Consider the following 16,571-nt stretch of genomic DNA (forward strand, 5'->3'; position numbering starts at 1 on the left):
GTCTCAATCTAATAGAAAGTACTGGAAATCGCCACTCCAGACACCTTTATATGCAGTTTCTGGTACATATTTGTGACTCATTATACAACCGCTTTGCAGTTTCTGGATGTAGAAGTGCTGTCATCATGTATGACGGCGTAATCACTGTCGCCTAATATAATGCTGCCTTTGATCTCGTTCTGTATAAAGCAGTTTTTAATACGACTTTTTTTTAAAAATGTTGTTGTCATGGGATGATCCGGGTCTTCTGCATTCAAAATCCGTTATTTAAAAATTTTCATTGCATGTTGCCTACATGTTAAACGAAAAGTATCTTTTTCGGTTTCGAAATATTTCAGCACTCCACTCATCGATGCAACCCACTACTTTCGGAATCTTTGTTATTGCGGAAAATGTACGCATTACTGCTTCCACTTCATCGTTATTTCATGAAGACTTTGTTAAGCTAAGTAATAGCAATCGACATCTTTTTAAATACACGACTGGCTGTACTTACGCTTACTCCACAGAAATTGGCAACCGTAATTAAAAAGCTCCCTGGTGCATAGAAACACAATAACAACAATAACATTTCTAGGGGACTAGAACTCAGGGCTATGGAATTATTTCTGATCGGGTATACATAGTTACGACAATGTATTTGAAATATAAACGACAGAGTGTACCAATCCTTCTAGGTGTTTCTGACTATCACTTTTGACTCAGGAAAAAAAATTATCACATAGAAAGTGACAATAGGGCAATTCCGAATAAATGGACAAATGCCAACCTCCTCCTCAACTCTACCCTAAGCAAGGCGACCCAGACTTCATCATGAGATAGTGGAAATATAAGAAAGATAAGCTTTTTCGCCTATTAGCAATGAAAATGTTCGAGAAGCTTTTGACCAATTAAATCCACCTAATATAACGCTGAAATCAACAAATGTTAATAAAGAGACATTTTTCGAGCAATGTATATATATATAAATAAAAACCGCCTTAAAATGGCCATCTATACGGCATTTTGGCGCCAAATGGTTTCCCCGTGCTTCCTTATTTTCCCTTATTGCAAGGGAGGAGACATATACATACATAAGCCTCGTATGCTTATAAAGCACAATCAACTAATGTACGCATTTAGCAAGGCTAAGATTAGATGTAAACGAAAATTGTATGCTCTCGTAATTTAGAGAGATCAAAAGTGAAGAAATACTTTCACATTTCGTAGACTCAGTTAGTTTCAACACTACCTTTTTGCTTGTCCGAAATTTATATGTAAGTATATAACATTAAAATCAAGCTAACTAACTCAAGTGAGATATACATACATATGTAATATAAACTCAACCGAAGAGGCTAAATTTCTTATATTGAGTATATTGGGGATATGAGGTTTGGGCTAAGGTCTAGACGAATTATATTAATGTTTGGCGCGAAAATTGTCCACTTAAATTTATTAAAATATCTCACATTTGGTCCGACGTAAATATCTAAAAAATCAGATCTAAAGTCATATATGATGAAAATCACTATACAGCGTATATTGGGGCAAGCAGAAAATCGGGATCGTTTGCATTAACCTTTGCCATTACTAAAGTCTACTCCAGAACATGTTTTTATAGAATTTTTGTAATTTACACACTAACCGACATATTGGGCACAAAATCTGCTGTAATAACGAAAACCATTATAGGTAGTATAAAGGAGGTGGGATAAAACATATATAAATTATAAAATATAATAAATTCTTATCTTAGGAATATAAGAGCTAGGGGTAGTATTGAGCCGATTTTAGGCATTAAGACATATCATTACCAGAAAAAATGCTCTATGGGTTTCATTAAGATACCTCACCATATTGACCAACGTATTATATGTATAAGGTGTAAAGTCAACCAGATATTTGAAAATCCGTATATTAGTTGTATGGGAGTCAGGGCAAATTTTCACTCGATTTCATCTATTTTACGCACAGAGATAAACTGTTTTTAAAAAGAGATTATGTCTGAATTTTATTATGATATCTTACACATTGAAGCGGCATAAAGCCCACTGGGAATTCGAAAATCTTTATATTAGGTGTGTATATGAGGGGGGAAGGCTCTAATTTATAACTGTGTTATGTGGGAAGTAGGTAAAGAAAGTTATGTACCGAATGTGACTGAAATTGGTAGAATAGTTTCTGAGATATGAGATTTCACCTAAAGGTGGGCGGTACTGTTTTTGTCACGGGCTCTTCTGAGGCCCTTCTGTACCATATATGTAGGATGTAAAATTTAATGCTTCTGACGGATTTATTTATTGATTTATTCAGTTTGTAGCAGTTTTTAACTTCACTGTTAAATAGGGAGTAGGCGTGAATAATATTCGGTTTCACTCATTTCTACTCGTACAATGTTAAAAGAGATGTCAAGAATATTTGTCCTGAGCAAATTTGGTTGACATAATATTGTGAAACATGATCATTAAATTTATTAGGAGGTGGGGCCAATCTCACTTTTGAAAAATTTTCAGGAGGTAGGTGCTTCTCACTACTGTAATTTCCTGTATCAAATTATATCTTAATTTGGTGCTTAGTAATAGCCCTTTATTGGTTTTCGTTTAATGGCATTTTGTGAGTGTGCCAATGGTTCGATTACGTTAATTTACAATGCCAACCTCCCAACCTGCCAAGAAACAATGTAACAAGTCTCATCAAGATATTTTTGAGTTCACTCAAGTTATCGCTTTCACAGACAGATGGACGGACTGAAAGTAAACCGAATCTTAACTCGTCTCGTCATTTTTCTCGTCATAATTTTTAGATGTATAACGCCATATCTATCTCGATTAGTTTAAGGTGTTACAAACAAGTTTTAGGTGAACAAAACTACTATAGTATGTAGCAACATGCTGCGAGGGTATAAAAATGTTGATAAACATGATTGAGTTTGCAGATGACATTGCTCGTATTAGCTAACTTTTGAAGTTTATAGTTACTAAAGGAAGCACTAAGAGCAGCAAGAGCAAAGACATACTTATTGCAATAAGCTACTAAGCTACTAAACTCCTGTGAATTGTTCTTGATACATGTAGGAGTATGTTCCGCATTTCAAACGAAGCCGAAAACGACGCTGGTCATCCCGACTGGTCGTCAACCTTGGACTTTGAACAAAGGATCACACGTGAAATAGATTTTTATTTTACTAAAATTCTCAGAGGATATAGCTGTTTCACACTTACATCAAGTTTAATATGAGAACAAAGATATACATATGTATGTTGTTATTGCGAAGGCGAGATCATCGAGAACGTAGAGCATACGTAGTTCCATTATCAGGAATATGAATCGAGAACGTAAAGCACATATAGTTCCAATATCAGAAATATGAACGAGCAAGGTGATGACTGAGGAAAATTCATTTGGTACAGACAAAATCCCTGACAACTTAGTAAATCAAATAGATGAATCTCCAGACACTTGGAAATTTGTGTCCAAAATAGCCGCCAAAATTATAAGATCTCTAAAATACAACAGACTAGGACGCGAACGGACAAAAAACCACTTGAGCGAGTACAAAGTATTATTAACAAACATTGTAGAAGGTGGTACAGAGGTGGATAAGGTAAATGCTAGTTCTTGCTTCATGCGTTCTTACTATTATCCGATTTTGGTCAAATATACACTATTTTGTTTAATAAATTGGTGTCATTTTGAAAGTAATTAGCACAAAACTGGGACAGTCGAATTGAGGAGAATCTTTCACCAACAAAATGATTCGTCATAGGCAGGAATCCCTTGGTATCAGGTCCGCTTACAAGGTGGATGCATAAGAAAACCAAACTCCAGGAGCTTTTGGCGAGTCATTATCGATGTGTGTGGCGTTGTTCTAATGGAACACAATTCCAGTCCTATTGGCCAAAGATGGCCGTTTGTGGGTGATTGCTTCCTTTAGACTATCTAATTCTTTATAGTACAGGTCCGAATTAAGAGTTTGACAGCATAAGAGCAGCTCATAATATATGATTCTCTACTAATTCTTCCATATACATAGCCTTTCTGATTGTCGACTACGACCGTTTTCGCTTGATGATATCATAAGTGATGTTATGTTCATCACTAGTAACCATCTGCATCAGATGTTTGTCATTTAGTAGCGATTCACAGATCTCACCTTAGTTTTTTATTTTTACGTTTACTCCTATCTCACCCATACATTGAGTTCCTTTTTGTATCCAGTCTTCTTTAAATGGTTCCAAACAATTTGAATAATATTTAACTGCTGGGCAATCGGAACAGCGCTAATATGACGGTTTCCATTTGTTTATGGATATTTTCGACAGCAGGCTTTCAAAAGCTTGATTGATTATTACAGTATCATGACCATAAATACTATCCACATTTTAATCCGCCTGACTTGCATTTTCGCTTTTATCGAAGAAAATATGTTAAATATGGCGTATTTTTCCATAGTTAGTACTCATCTTTGCTACTATACTAAGTCAGATAATTACAAAACTCTTTGAATTATCAGCAGTATAAAATCTTATCTCTAAAGCCATATAGCCATCATAAGGACAATCCGAATTCAACGCACACAAAAAATCACCATTGCCATTAGAAGTAAATGTAGATTTTGTTTAAAGGAACACGTTGCAACAGAGTATACGTATTATGTAACACCTATAACTAATCGAGATAGTTATAAAGTTGTACCATATGTATGTGTGATATATATTGTATATGTCAAATTCATCAGGACGACGAGACTAGTTAAATTCCCGATATGTTTCTGTCAAGCGATAAGTCGAGTAACAATAGACAGACATCTTGATGAAATTTGGTACACGTTTAACTTAGCACTCTGAGGAGCGTACAAAATGTACCGTTACAACAACTCCTTGCCTTTTACGTAGGTTGCCTTTTATATATATTGTACATACATATATTAACTCAGCAAGAGTGCACCGATGAACCTAATTTAATCTTTGGCGATGAAGGACCAGTGTTTATCGATAGTATGGTGAATTCAATCGAGGTCGTAGATCACTTCAAGACGAATTTCGTGAAGGCCGTCCAAAATCAGTTGTTATTCCGGAAACTTTTGATGTTGTGCGTAACTTAATATTGCAATATGGTCAAGTGGGACCAGCATACATTCAATATTGCATGAAAATTTGATTGTATGCAAAAAAATTGTTCACGTTGACTCCTACACAATTAGGGAAAAGGTGGGGACTCTCACCAAAGGTGGTGTTCTGGCTCTACGAAAACGTAGTCAAGCCAATATTGTTCTATGGTGTGTTCGTCTGGTGGAGGGCGCTCGAAAAAACTACCTTGGCGCTCATCGGAATCTCCGGTGCACTGTGGACATTGCCGGTAGGTGCATTGCTGCGAGGTGTGCTATTAGGCTCAGGGAAGCTGGGCTTTTGAAGAGGTCCGAACAACGACACGCCACAATTCTCTCCTTCTTCAGCTGCATTCCTGAAAATTTGGATCACTGCGTCACAGCGGCTACTCGAGGCGGCTTTTTCTCTGCTCATATCCCGACGAGGTAGATGTGGAGGGGATTAAGCCGCTGGAGAAGAGGCGCGGTGAGCTTTTTCACGGATGGGTCGAAGCTAGGAGGGAAAGTTGGATGGGGGGTTTCCTGTAAAGAGCTCTCCATCAATCTTTGCTTCAGGCTACCGGACCACTGTAGCGTTTCAAGGTGGCGGTAGAAGTACTGTTACGAAGTGCAGCTTCGTTTAGAGAGGTGAACATTCACTCCGACAGCAGAACGGCAATACAAGCCCTGAGTGCGCGAACCGTGCATTCAAAGCTAGTCAAGAAGTGTCTGTCCTCACTAGAATAAGCATCAGGCTACTTCAATATCAGGCTCGTTTGGGTGCCTGGTCACAGCGGAATCACTGAGAATTGCAAGGCCGATGAGCTGGCCGGGGGGGGTACCATTGCCCCGATCACATCGGAATGGGATCGAGTTGGTTCCCCGCTAACGTCTTGCATTCTGGCTCTGGACCAATGGACCTCGTATGCGCTCAGCAGACGCTGGTCGACGACCAACTCCTGCGCGACTGCGCAATATTTCTGGCCGAGAGTGGATCGCAGGAGGTCGGGGGATCTTCTCGCCTTGAACAAAGTTCACCTCGCCGCCATGGTAGGAGTTCTCACTGGGCACTGTCCAATGGGAACGCTTTGTCGGCATGTAAGGGTATATTGATCCGGCTCATAGGAGTTTTGGGTACCACAACGGACCGGCGTTTAAGCTGTCCAAGTGTGATCCTTATTGGGATCAATTCTCTAACCTAACCTAACAGAAATAAACAATTAGCCACTGTCGAGTATTGTTTTTGAAATTCTTGGCTGGTTCCTTGTTGAATTTTTGGTAAATTAATTAAAATGGTTATTTGGTTATCTACCAATACTCGTTCATTTTCGTATCTTTCGACCAGTGCATCCCAAGCTTAATCAAAATTTTCGTTATTCAAAGCGAAACGATTGACGATTCTGCCTGCTTTGAATCTGAGATGGTACAGCTTCTGTTCTCGTGAAAGTTCAGGATGGTTTATGTATACGACAGTGAATATGTCCCGGAGGGACGGCCATTGATCATATCCGTTGTGAAAAACTTCAGTATCACAAGCTGGTTCTTTCAAATATATACCTGTATCTAGACCTTCTTTTGGATTTAAACTACTCTCGGAGGAGGAGTAATGGCTCTACATGGCCTTAATAAATCGTAGTTTCGTACTGATTGAGGCAGTTTTCATATTTGGCTGTCGCCGAAGTTTTGATGTTTTTTGGGAGTTCAGCGTCATCAGTATCTAGTACTGTGTCGTACGCTGCCAGAAGGCATACCCATATAGGTATTATCTATACTTTGAATTTTTATACTCTCGCAACCTGTTGCTACAGAGTATAATAGTTTTGTTCACCTAACGGTTGTTTGTATCACCTAAAACTAATCGAGTTAGATATAGGGTTATATATATATAAATGATCAGGATGAAGAGACGAGTTGTCGAGCGTCCGTGCAAGCTCTAACTTGAGTAAAAATTGAGATATCTTTATGAAACTTGGTAGACATGTTTCTTGGTACCGTGAGACGGTTGATATTGCAGTTAGGCGTAATCGGACCACTGCCACGCCCACAAAACGCCATTAATCAAAAACAAATAACTTGCCATAACTAAGCTCCGCAATAAGATACAAGACTGTTATTTGGTACACAGGATCACATTAGGGAGGGGCATCTGTAGTTAAAACTTTTTTTTTAAAAGTGGGCGTGGTCCCGCCTCTAATAGGTTTAATGTGCATACCTCCTAAACCGCTAATGCTATAATAACAAAATTCACTAGAAGCAAATTTTAGCACTTCTATTGACGGTGTGAAAATAGTTGAAATCGGGTGGCAACTCTGCCCACTCCCCATATAACGATACTGTTAAAAACTACTAAAAGCGCGATAAATCAAGCACTAAACACGCCAGAGACATTAAATTTTATCTCTCAGATGGTATAAGATGACTTTATAGGAACCGCGTTCAAAATTAGACAGTGGGCGTGGCACAGCCCACTTTTAGGTGAAAACCCATATCTTGAGATCTGCTTAACCGATTTCAACCAAATTCGGTGCATAACGTTCTTTTCATGTTTCTATGTCATAGTGCGAAAATGGGCGAAATCGGATTACAACCACGCCTATTTTCCATATGACACCATTTTAAATACCACTTGATTCTTTCACTTTCCACTATGCAAATCAAGCAACAATGATTATATCGGCGTAAAACTTTGCGTGAATAATACGTTTAAAGTATGCCACCTTCTGGCAAAAATTCTCTAAATCGAACCAAAACTGTTCAAGCCCCTAAGTACTAAATATGTGGACCCCAGTACCTATAGTTGACCTTCTACCGAAAATATCAGTCAATCCACAAAGAAATCTCAAACGAGTATACCATTTGACTTTGCGAGAGTATAAAATATTCGGTTACATCCGAACTTAGCCCTTCCTTACTTGTTAAATTATTATGTATCATTAATAGGAGAAGCCGAAAATCGTGAGCAGTATCTAATAAAACTGTCACTATCTGTTATAAGCCTCGACACTTAATTGTCTTTGGTTATTTTTTGTTTTGCACCCTGCTTTGGGAGTGAAGCTTCTGCAGGTGTACCTTGTGCTTTATCATCATCAGCAATTTTTGGGATTTCTAATGAATTAGGTGTTCTTGGTTTAACCTCTTTGAAAAATCAGATTGCATTTATAAGATTTTTTTAATGATATCGGAAGCTATTAGCTTAATAAATATTTTTGTGTGAAATGGAATAAAATTTTAATTTTTTTCAAACGCATTTTTACTGTATTAGTTAATTTGGTTTTTGCTAAAATCCGTATATAATTATTTTCTTAAAATTTGCCGATAATTGTTTGCTGGGTATGCATTTCAATCGCGCTCAATTTTGTATATTTTGTATGCATGTATATATGTTTATGTACATATAATATATAGGATGTAGTAAAAAGAAATCCATTTCTTTTTCAATAGAGGCGTTATTTATCTGTATCTCGCGTTGTATAAGGCCAATCTTTAGTACTAAAAAAGCTTGTCTGACAGTTTTGTGATTGGTTCATTCAGTTTTGTTTGAGCGCGCGTCAAAGATGCACACTGACAAAGAGAAAATAGCTATATTTTACAGCATTTCTTCGAAAACGCAGGCAGCTGAAAATGTGATTAGCTTTTATGGTCCTGATACTGAATAAAGCTGGATACGAAAAGTAATAAAAAAAGCAAGCATTCAATGGATATATGTATATTAACATACAATAGTATGTATGTATGGTAATTTTAATTTACCATATGTTTGGATATGTTTATTCTTTATGTATGTACGTTGTATTGTTTCGTTTTGATTGTATACCTTTTATACTGCGCTTATATGGGGACTATTTTGTCGCTCATTACCAGCAATTTTCTTTTGGTGTCGCTCTGTACATTTACACGATAAAAATGAGTCCTGCAACTCAAATCGAGTATTTCTGTCATTGCGGTTCGGCTACGAATGAAAAGAATTTCGAAATGAAAAGGAATACAGAAAGGGGTAGCAGCGAGCCTCGTCTACAAAAAACCGTTTGGGAGACAAAGAAGTCTGTGTGTGAACTGGGACTTAGTTAGGCATATGATATAAGTACATATATGCATAAGTAGGTGCATACGAGTATATGTAACGAGTGTTCTAAGTGTGAGTGGTAATATGTTATACAGTCAAACCTGTTAAGAGAGAGTTAAAGGGACCATGATTTTTTTCTAGCTTATAGAGGTTTCTCACTAAAACGACAACACGTTTATTTTTCGTTTAGACATTATAAGTTGGTGTAAGAGCTGTACTCTTCGCTGCAAATGATATTTGTGAACTGCAGTGAGCATGACAAATAAGATAATACAGTTAAATGTTATTTCTTTGAATTACAAGAACACAACATAGTTCATGATTCCTGAAAAAAAAGAATGAGTCACACATAGGAAAATTGTCACTTATAGAGGTAAATACAAAAGAGGCTCTCAGTTATAGAGGTCAGAGTGGGAAAAACGACTGTCACTTAAGGAGGTTTTTGTTTCTCACTCATAGAGGTTTTTGAGAGAAAAACAACTAAACTAAAACGAATTCAAAACTGGCAGTCAACAAAGTAATTTTAAATAAATAAAAACATAAAGATCAAATACAGAAACATATGAAAAGTAAAATGAAATGTTGCAAAAATAACTTAAAAGATAAAAAACAACCAAACTGTAACGAATTCAAAACTGGCAGTCAACAAAGTGAAAATTTCAAATAAATAAAACATAAAAAAGAAGAATTAAGGCATTGCACGCTAAGCCGAAGCGTTGCCAATGAGGGAGAAATTCTAAAGTACCTACAACGAAGGCCACCGAGGGACAAATTCGAAAGTAACTGCAACAAAGGACAACGAGGGACGAGATTCAAAGGTGGCTACAACAAAGGATAGTCTGAAGGTTGCCTTTCTCTTATTATTAATTTAATAATATAAATAAAAAAAGCATGTTGTAAATAAAGGCTCGACCAGCCATATAACAAAATATATGAAACCGCGAATCACCACCGCAAGGGGGACCCTCTGCGATTCTAAGCTCCAGACCCTCCAGAATAAAAGGGTTTTCTTTCCTAGAAACAATAAAAAAATTATTATAAAAAAAACAATATAAATTGAAATAAAAATTATATATATATATTAATAAATAAAATAAAAAACTGTATGTACAAAACTTTGACTAATGACAGACACTTCAGACAACAAAAAGGAATAATATTAAAAAAAAAAATTTTAAAGGTAGAAACAAACAAGATAAGAAAAATAAAAGCACATTAGCTATTACAAGTATATACTTATTAGAAATATGTTAGGGGCATTACCAGTAGGTTTGGACGTTGATAAATTAGAAAAAATAGTTCAAAACTTAGAGAAAATCGAAAATCCTTCCAAAAATTTTTTACTAAAAGATGACCCATCTAAAAAATATAAAATTAAATGTATGAGGGCAGTTTTTAAATACATAGGAAAAAACAAAGTAGCAACAGTTAAGGACTATTACAAAAGGGATACAATAGTATCTGAAAAAATAGCTATGATTAGGGTATGCGAAAAAGGAAGACGTTACAACAGTATTAAAAATCAAAAGCATCCTTTCATAGAAGAAAATTTTTTTAAATGGGAAATAATTCAAGTACACTAATGGCAACCATATAACTGAATCTTGCCCATATTTAAAACACACAAAAACTAAAATAATAAAAAATGGCTCTAAATAGTGAGAACGAGAATCTTATTGCTAGACTAATAACTGCAACAATTGCTTCTCTTAGATTAGAGGTAGAGGAGTTGCGAAGGCAACTACAGGATTTAACACAGTCAACTGCAGTCGTTGATTATAAAATAGAAGTGATCGATCCACATATCAATAGTGATGAGTCGTTTGAGGTGGTCAAGTCACTACCAGAATTTAATGGAAAACAAACTAAATACGTTAGCTGGAGGGAATCAGCCAATAACGCAATGAGCTCATATGTAAGGGGCAGCCGTCGATATTTTGCTGCATTAACTATACTAAGAAATAAAGCTACAAACGATGCTAATGACATTTTATCCAATCACGGAACGGTTCTTAATTTCGATGGCATTTTGGCACGACTCGATTTTGCTTACGCGGACAACTGACCAGCTCATATTATCGAACAGGAGATGAGCATTTTGCGACAGGGCACTTATTCAATAATTGAATACTTTAATATGGTTAATGAAAAATTAACTTTACTAATTAATAAAACGATAATGACTTACGGATCGCATAGTGCCGTAACTAAAGAATTAAACGCAAAAAATAGGCGGGATACGTTGCGTATATTTATAACAGGTCTAAATGGAAATTTAGCAAATATATTATTTTCACTATCACCAAGTGATTTGCCAAATGCATTGGCAAAAGCACAAGAATTAGAATCAAATAATATGCGAGCAATTTTCGCATCATAATTCGGGAAAAATTCGATTTATTACAGACAACATACTAACATCAAAAACGAAAATTTCAATAATAATTTACGGTGTCCACAAACCCAATTTGAAAGAGGCTACAATCAAAGGCCCTTACAACAAAACATTCAGGCAAAGCTTATCCCTATGGATGTCGATCCAAGTACTCAAATCCAAGACCGACCACATTATAACGTAAATAATAATGTACATTATACAAGCATAAATACTACAGATAAACGACCATATGCCAGCGTACAACTAAGTAATCAACTACCAAGTAAAACACAAAAGATAAATAATATTAAACAGGATAATTTTTTAGATCAAAACTAACTGTGCCATGACAGGGTTAATGGCCAAAACTTTAAAATACTAGTAGATACGGGAGCAACATGTTGCTATATAAAATCAGGAATTTATAAGAATAGAAACGAATTAAATATATATAAAAGAGTAAAAACAATTAATGGATTTTCGATAATACGTTATTATCATTTTATTACTCTATTTGGAAAAAGACAAATTTTTTACGAAATCGAAAATTTAGAAGCAGACTTTTTAATTGGATACAAATTTCTGAAACAAATTAATGCAGTGATCAACATGAAAGAAAAAAAGATGATAATAAATAATTAAAAGGAAGAAGACATACAAGTATTTAGCTTAGGAAATGAATCTGAGCAACATGAGAGTAAAGGAAATATAAAAGATGACAACATTAAAGGAAATATAATTACTTTGGGAGAACAGACTCCTAAAGCGCCAGCTGAAGACTTATGCCAGCACAATGAATATATTATATTAAAAATAAAAAATATAATGTGGAACAAGAAAGTTCGACAACGCCAGCCGATGGTAATACCGACAATAAAGAAAATTATCTAAACAAAATTACTTTGGAGGAAGAACTCTCTGAAGTACCAGCCGAAGAAAATACCGGCATAAATAAAGAAAAAATTGAATATTTGAGGAAAAAAACAAGAAAAAATGGTAATTTCGGTTGCACCGAAGCTATAATACCCTTCACAAATACAAAGGCCCCTTACATGAACTTGATTCCGAACGTTCAATTTGTATGGCAGCTATATGATATAGTGATTTGATCTGATCTGACCAATTTCTGCGGAGAATAATTTGTTGCCTTAAGCAAGAACTCGTATCTAGTTTCGTGAAGGTACCTCGTCAAATAAAAAAATTTTCCATGCAAGCACTTTACTCCGATCGTTCAGTTAATATGGCAGCTACATGTCATAGTCATCCGATCGATACAATTTCTTCTGCGATTAGATTATTGCCTTAAATAATAATCCACGCCAAATTTCGTGAGGATTCCTCGTCAAATGAAAGAGTTTTCCATACAAGCACTTGAATCCGATTGTTCAGTTTGTATAGCAGCTATATGCTATAGCCACCCGATCTGAATAATTTCTTCGGAGATTTAATTGTTGCCTTAAATAATAATCCGTGCCAAATTGCGTGAAGATAACTCGTCAAATGAAAGAGTTTCCCATACAAGCACTAGATTCCGATTGTTCAGTTAGTATGGCAGCTATATGCATTAGTCATCCGATCTGAATAATTTCTTCAGAGAATAAATTGTTGCCTTAAATAATAATCCATGCCAAATTTCGAGAAGATTCCTTTGTCAAATAAAAGAGTTTTCCATACAAGAACTTGATTCCGATTGTTCAGTTTGTATGGCAGCCATATGCTATAGTCACCCGATCTAAATAATTTCTTCGGAGATTAAATTGATGCCTTAAATAAAAAGCCACGCCAAATTTCGTGAGGATTCCTCGTCAAATGAAAGAGTTTCTAATACAAGCACTAGATTCCGATTGTTCAGTTTGTATGGCAGCTATATGCTATAGTCATCCGATCTTTACAATTTCTTCGCAGATTAAATTGTTGCCGTAAATAATAATCCATGCCAGATTTCGTGAGGATTTCTCGTCAAATGAAAGAGTTTTTCATACAAGCACTAGATTCCGATTGTTCAGTTTGTATGGCAGCTATATGCTATAGTCATCCGATCTTTACAATTTCTTCGCAGATTAAATTGTTGCCGTAAATAATAATCCATGCCAGATTTCGTGAGGATTTCTCGTCAAATGAAAGAGTTTTTCATACAAGCACTTCATTCCGATTGTTCAGTTTGTATGGCAACCATATGCTATAGTCACCCGATCTAAATAATTTTTTCGAAAATTAAATTGTTGCCCTAAATAATAATCCACGCCAGATATCGAGAAGATTCCTCGTCAAATGAAAGAGTTTTCCCTACAAGCACTTGGTTCCGATTGTTCAGTTTGTATGGCAGCTATATGCTATAGTCACCTGATCTGAATAATTTCTTCGGAGAATGATTTGTTGCCTTAAATAATAATCCATGCCAGATTTCGTGAGGATTTCTCGTCAAATGAAAGAGTTTTTCATACAAGCACTTCATTCCGATTGTTAAAGCAATGAGTTCGGTGATATTATATGCAGCACCAATATGGATACAAGCGCTAGATATAAAATCATATGCTAGACCAATAAACGCAGTGCATAGGCTCTCTGCCATCCGAGTAATAAGTGCTTTCCGAACGATATCAAGTGATGCTTCTGAAGTATTAGCCAGCATGCCGCCTATGTACCAGCTTTCAGTGCCGTCTTCAAAAGTAAAAAAAGGGGAGAGAACCAAAAAACCAAGAGCCTGTGGCAGCAGCAGTGGCAAACCTCATCTAAACGGCGATGGACCCACAGACATTTGCCTTCAAGCATCTTTTCGCGACGGTGGCAAAAGCTAAAAATCAGAAATTGAACAATTTTCTGATGTTCCTTTTGGAAGGGAAAAGTGTCAACCCGGCAAACCCGCAAACACAGAAAAAAAGACAGAAATGGCAACATAGTGCTTGTCGATTTAAAATATTTTACGATTCTAAACATTTTTCATGGCTCGCAAAAACGAATCAAAATGACTCAACGGTTACAAAATATTGTTTTCAGTTTTTAAAGTGAAACTTTTTAAGATGTGTATTTTATCGACAATAAATAGTTGTTAAGTGTTATGTATGTCGTACTCTAAGACACAGAGTTCAATAAAAATTTCTATAATGGGAAAAAAAATGTTATTAAATTTGTTTTGAATAGTTTGGACGACTTTGCTGCGATGGCTGTCTTGTTTGATTGAATTGTGGTCCATAAAAATTAATTTGACGTTGTCCGTGGACATATTGTTGCCCAGGGGAATTATGGTTTTGTGGACGATATTGTCACTTTGATTTTGTTGTGGACGTTATTGCCCTGAAACTAATCTGTTTTGCTAAACAGTATTTCTTTGTTGTGACAATTTTTATTGCTAATACCATTATTTCTGGAATTAACTTAAAAATTCTTTCCCACTATTTTTAGATGAGAATTTAGATTACCTTCATCTAATCCAATAAATATATAGATTTCATTAGTCATTTCTGTCAATTACACTGAATATAAAAATCAGTGATGCTAATTGTTTTATTCGCTGAATTAATTTCCCGAAAAAATTTCTCTCATAGTGTCACCATTTTCGTTTAATGCACTATATTCTGTTATACCTACTGGGTCCCTTCGTACTCTGTCAATAGCTTCAATGAAAGATGGCAATTTTTATACTCTCGCAACCTGTTGCTACAGAGTATAAAAGTTTTGTTCACCTAACGGTTGTTTGTATCACCTAAAACTAATCGAGTTAGATATAGGGTTATATATATATAAATGATCAGGATGAAGAGACGAGTTGAAATCCGGGTCACTGTCTGTCCGTCCGTCCGTCCGTCCGTGCAAGCTCTAACTTGGATACAAATTGAGATATCTTTATGACACTTGGTAGACATGTTTCTTGGTAGCGTGAGACGGTTGGTATTGCAGATGGGCGTAATCGGACCACTGCCACGCCCACAAAACGCCATTATTCAAAAACAAATAAATTGCCATAACTAAGCCCCACAACAAGATACAAGACTGTAATTTGGTACACAGGATCACATTAGGGAGGGGCAACTGCAACTAAAATTTTGTTTTTAAAGTGGACGTGGTCCCGCCCCTAATAGATTTTATGTGCATATCTCCTAAACCGCTAATGCTATAATAACCAAATTCACTGGAAGCAAATGTTTTTAGAACCTTAAGCTACAGTGTGAAAATAATTGAAATCGGGTGGCAACTCCGCCCACTCCCCATATAACGGTACTGTTAAAAACTCCTAAAAGCGCGATAAATCAAGCAATAAACACGCCAGAGACATTAAATTTTATCTCTGGGATGGTATAAGATGACTTTATAGGAACCGCGTTCAAAATTAGTCAGTGATTTCAACCAAATTCCAAAAGAAATCTCAAACGAGTATACCATTTGACTTTGCGAGAGTATAAAATGTTCGGTTACATCCGTACTTAGCCCTTCCTTACTTGTTTTACATTACCTTCGAAAGGAGCTAGATATTTTAAGTCCTTTTCGAGTCTTTGTCAATTGATTATTTGCTGCATTTGGCGCAGTTGTCTGCGTTAAAGATGCTAAGCATCAAGTTAGCAGTTCTATTTGCTCTGCCATTATTTTCCTCACTTGGTCTTTTTATTTTACTTTCAAAATTATGCAACAATTGTTTTTTTCATTGATTTATTTTAATTTTCTTAAATTTGTAGTACAAACCACAACATATAAAATAATTGTTTTTCGGAGAAATGGTTTTGTGTGATGAATCTGATGTTCATTACGTTTGGCATATATTAGGTAAAGTAAAAAGTTCGTTCGGTTTTTATCTAAGAGATGGCGTTATTGTTCATAGTATTAGTGTTACGTGTCGCATCATGTCATACTATACGGCGCTGAAAACGTGTTTATTCGCGCCAAAAGTTTGTCTTTGACAGTTCTTCGATTGATTGACCAGCAAAGAGAAAATTCGTTATATATTACAATTTTTCTTCGATCAAGGCTAAAAAGCAGCCAAAGCGACTGAAAAAATTAATTTAGTTTATGGGCCCGATACTGTAAACGAACGTGTAGCACAAAGTGGTTTCCTAGGTTCCGTTCCGGTA

At 35.9% G+C, this 16,571-nt stretch overlaps 1 protein-coding gene across 4 annotated transcripts in view; it reads left to right on the top strand.

The window, feature by feature from the left end:
- lovit (loss of visual transmission) overlaps positions 1-16,571 on the top strand; it is a 232,637-nt gene that overhangs the window by 73,060 nt on the left and 143,006 nt on the right. The window lies entirely within an intron of this gene.

The sequence above is a fragment of the Bactrocera oleae genome, chromosome 2 (genome assembly GCF_042242935.1).
Source record: "Bactrocera oleae isolate idBacOlea1 chromosome 2, idBacOlea1, whole genome shotgun sequence".
Classification (NCBI taxonomy): domain Eukaryota; kingdom Metazoa; phylum Arthropoda; class Insecta; order Diptera; family Tephritidae; genus Bactrocera; species Bactrocera oleae.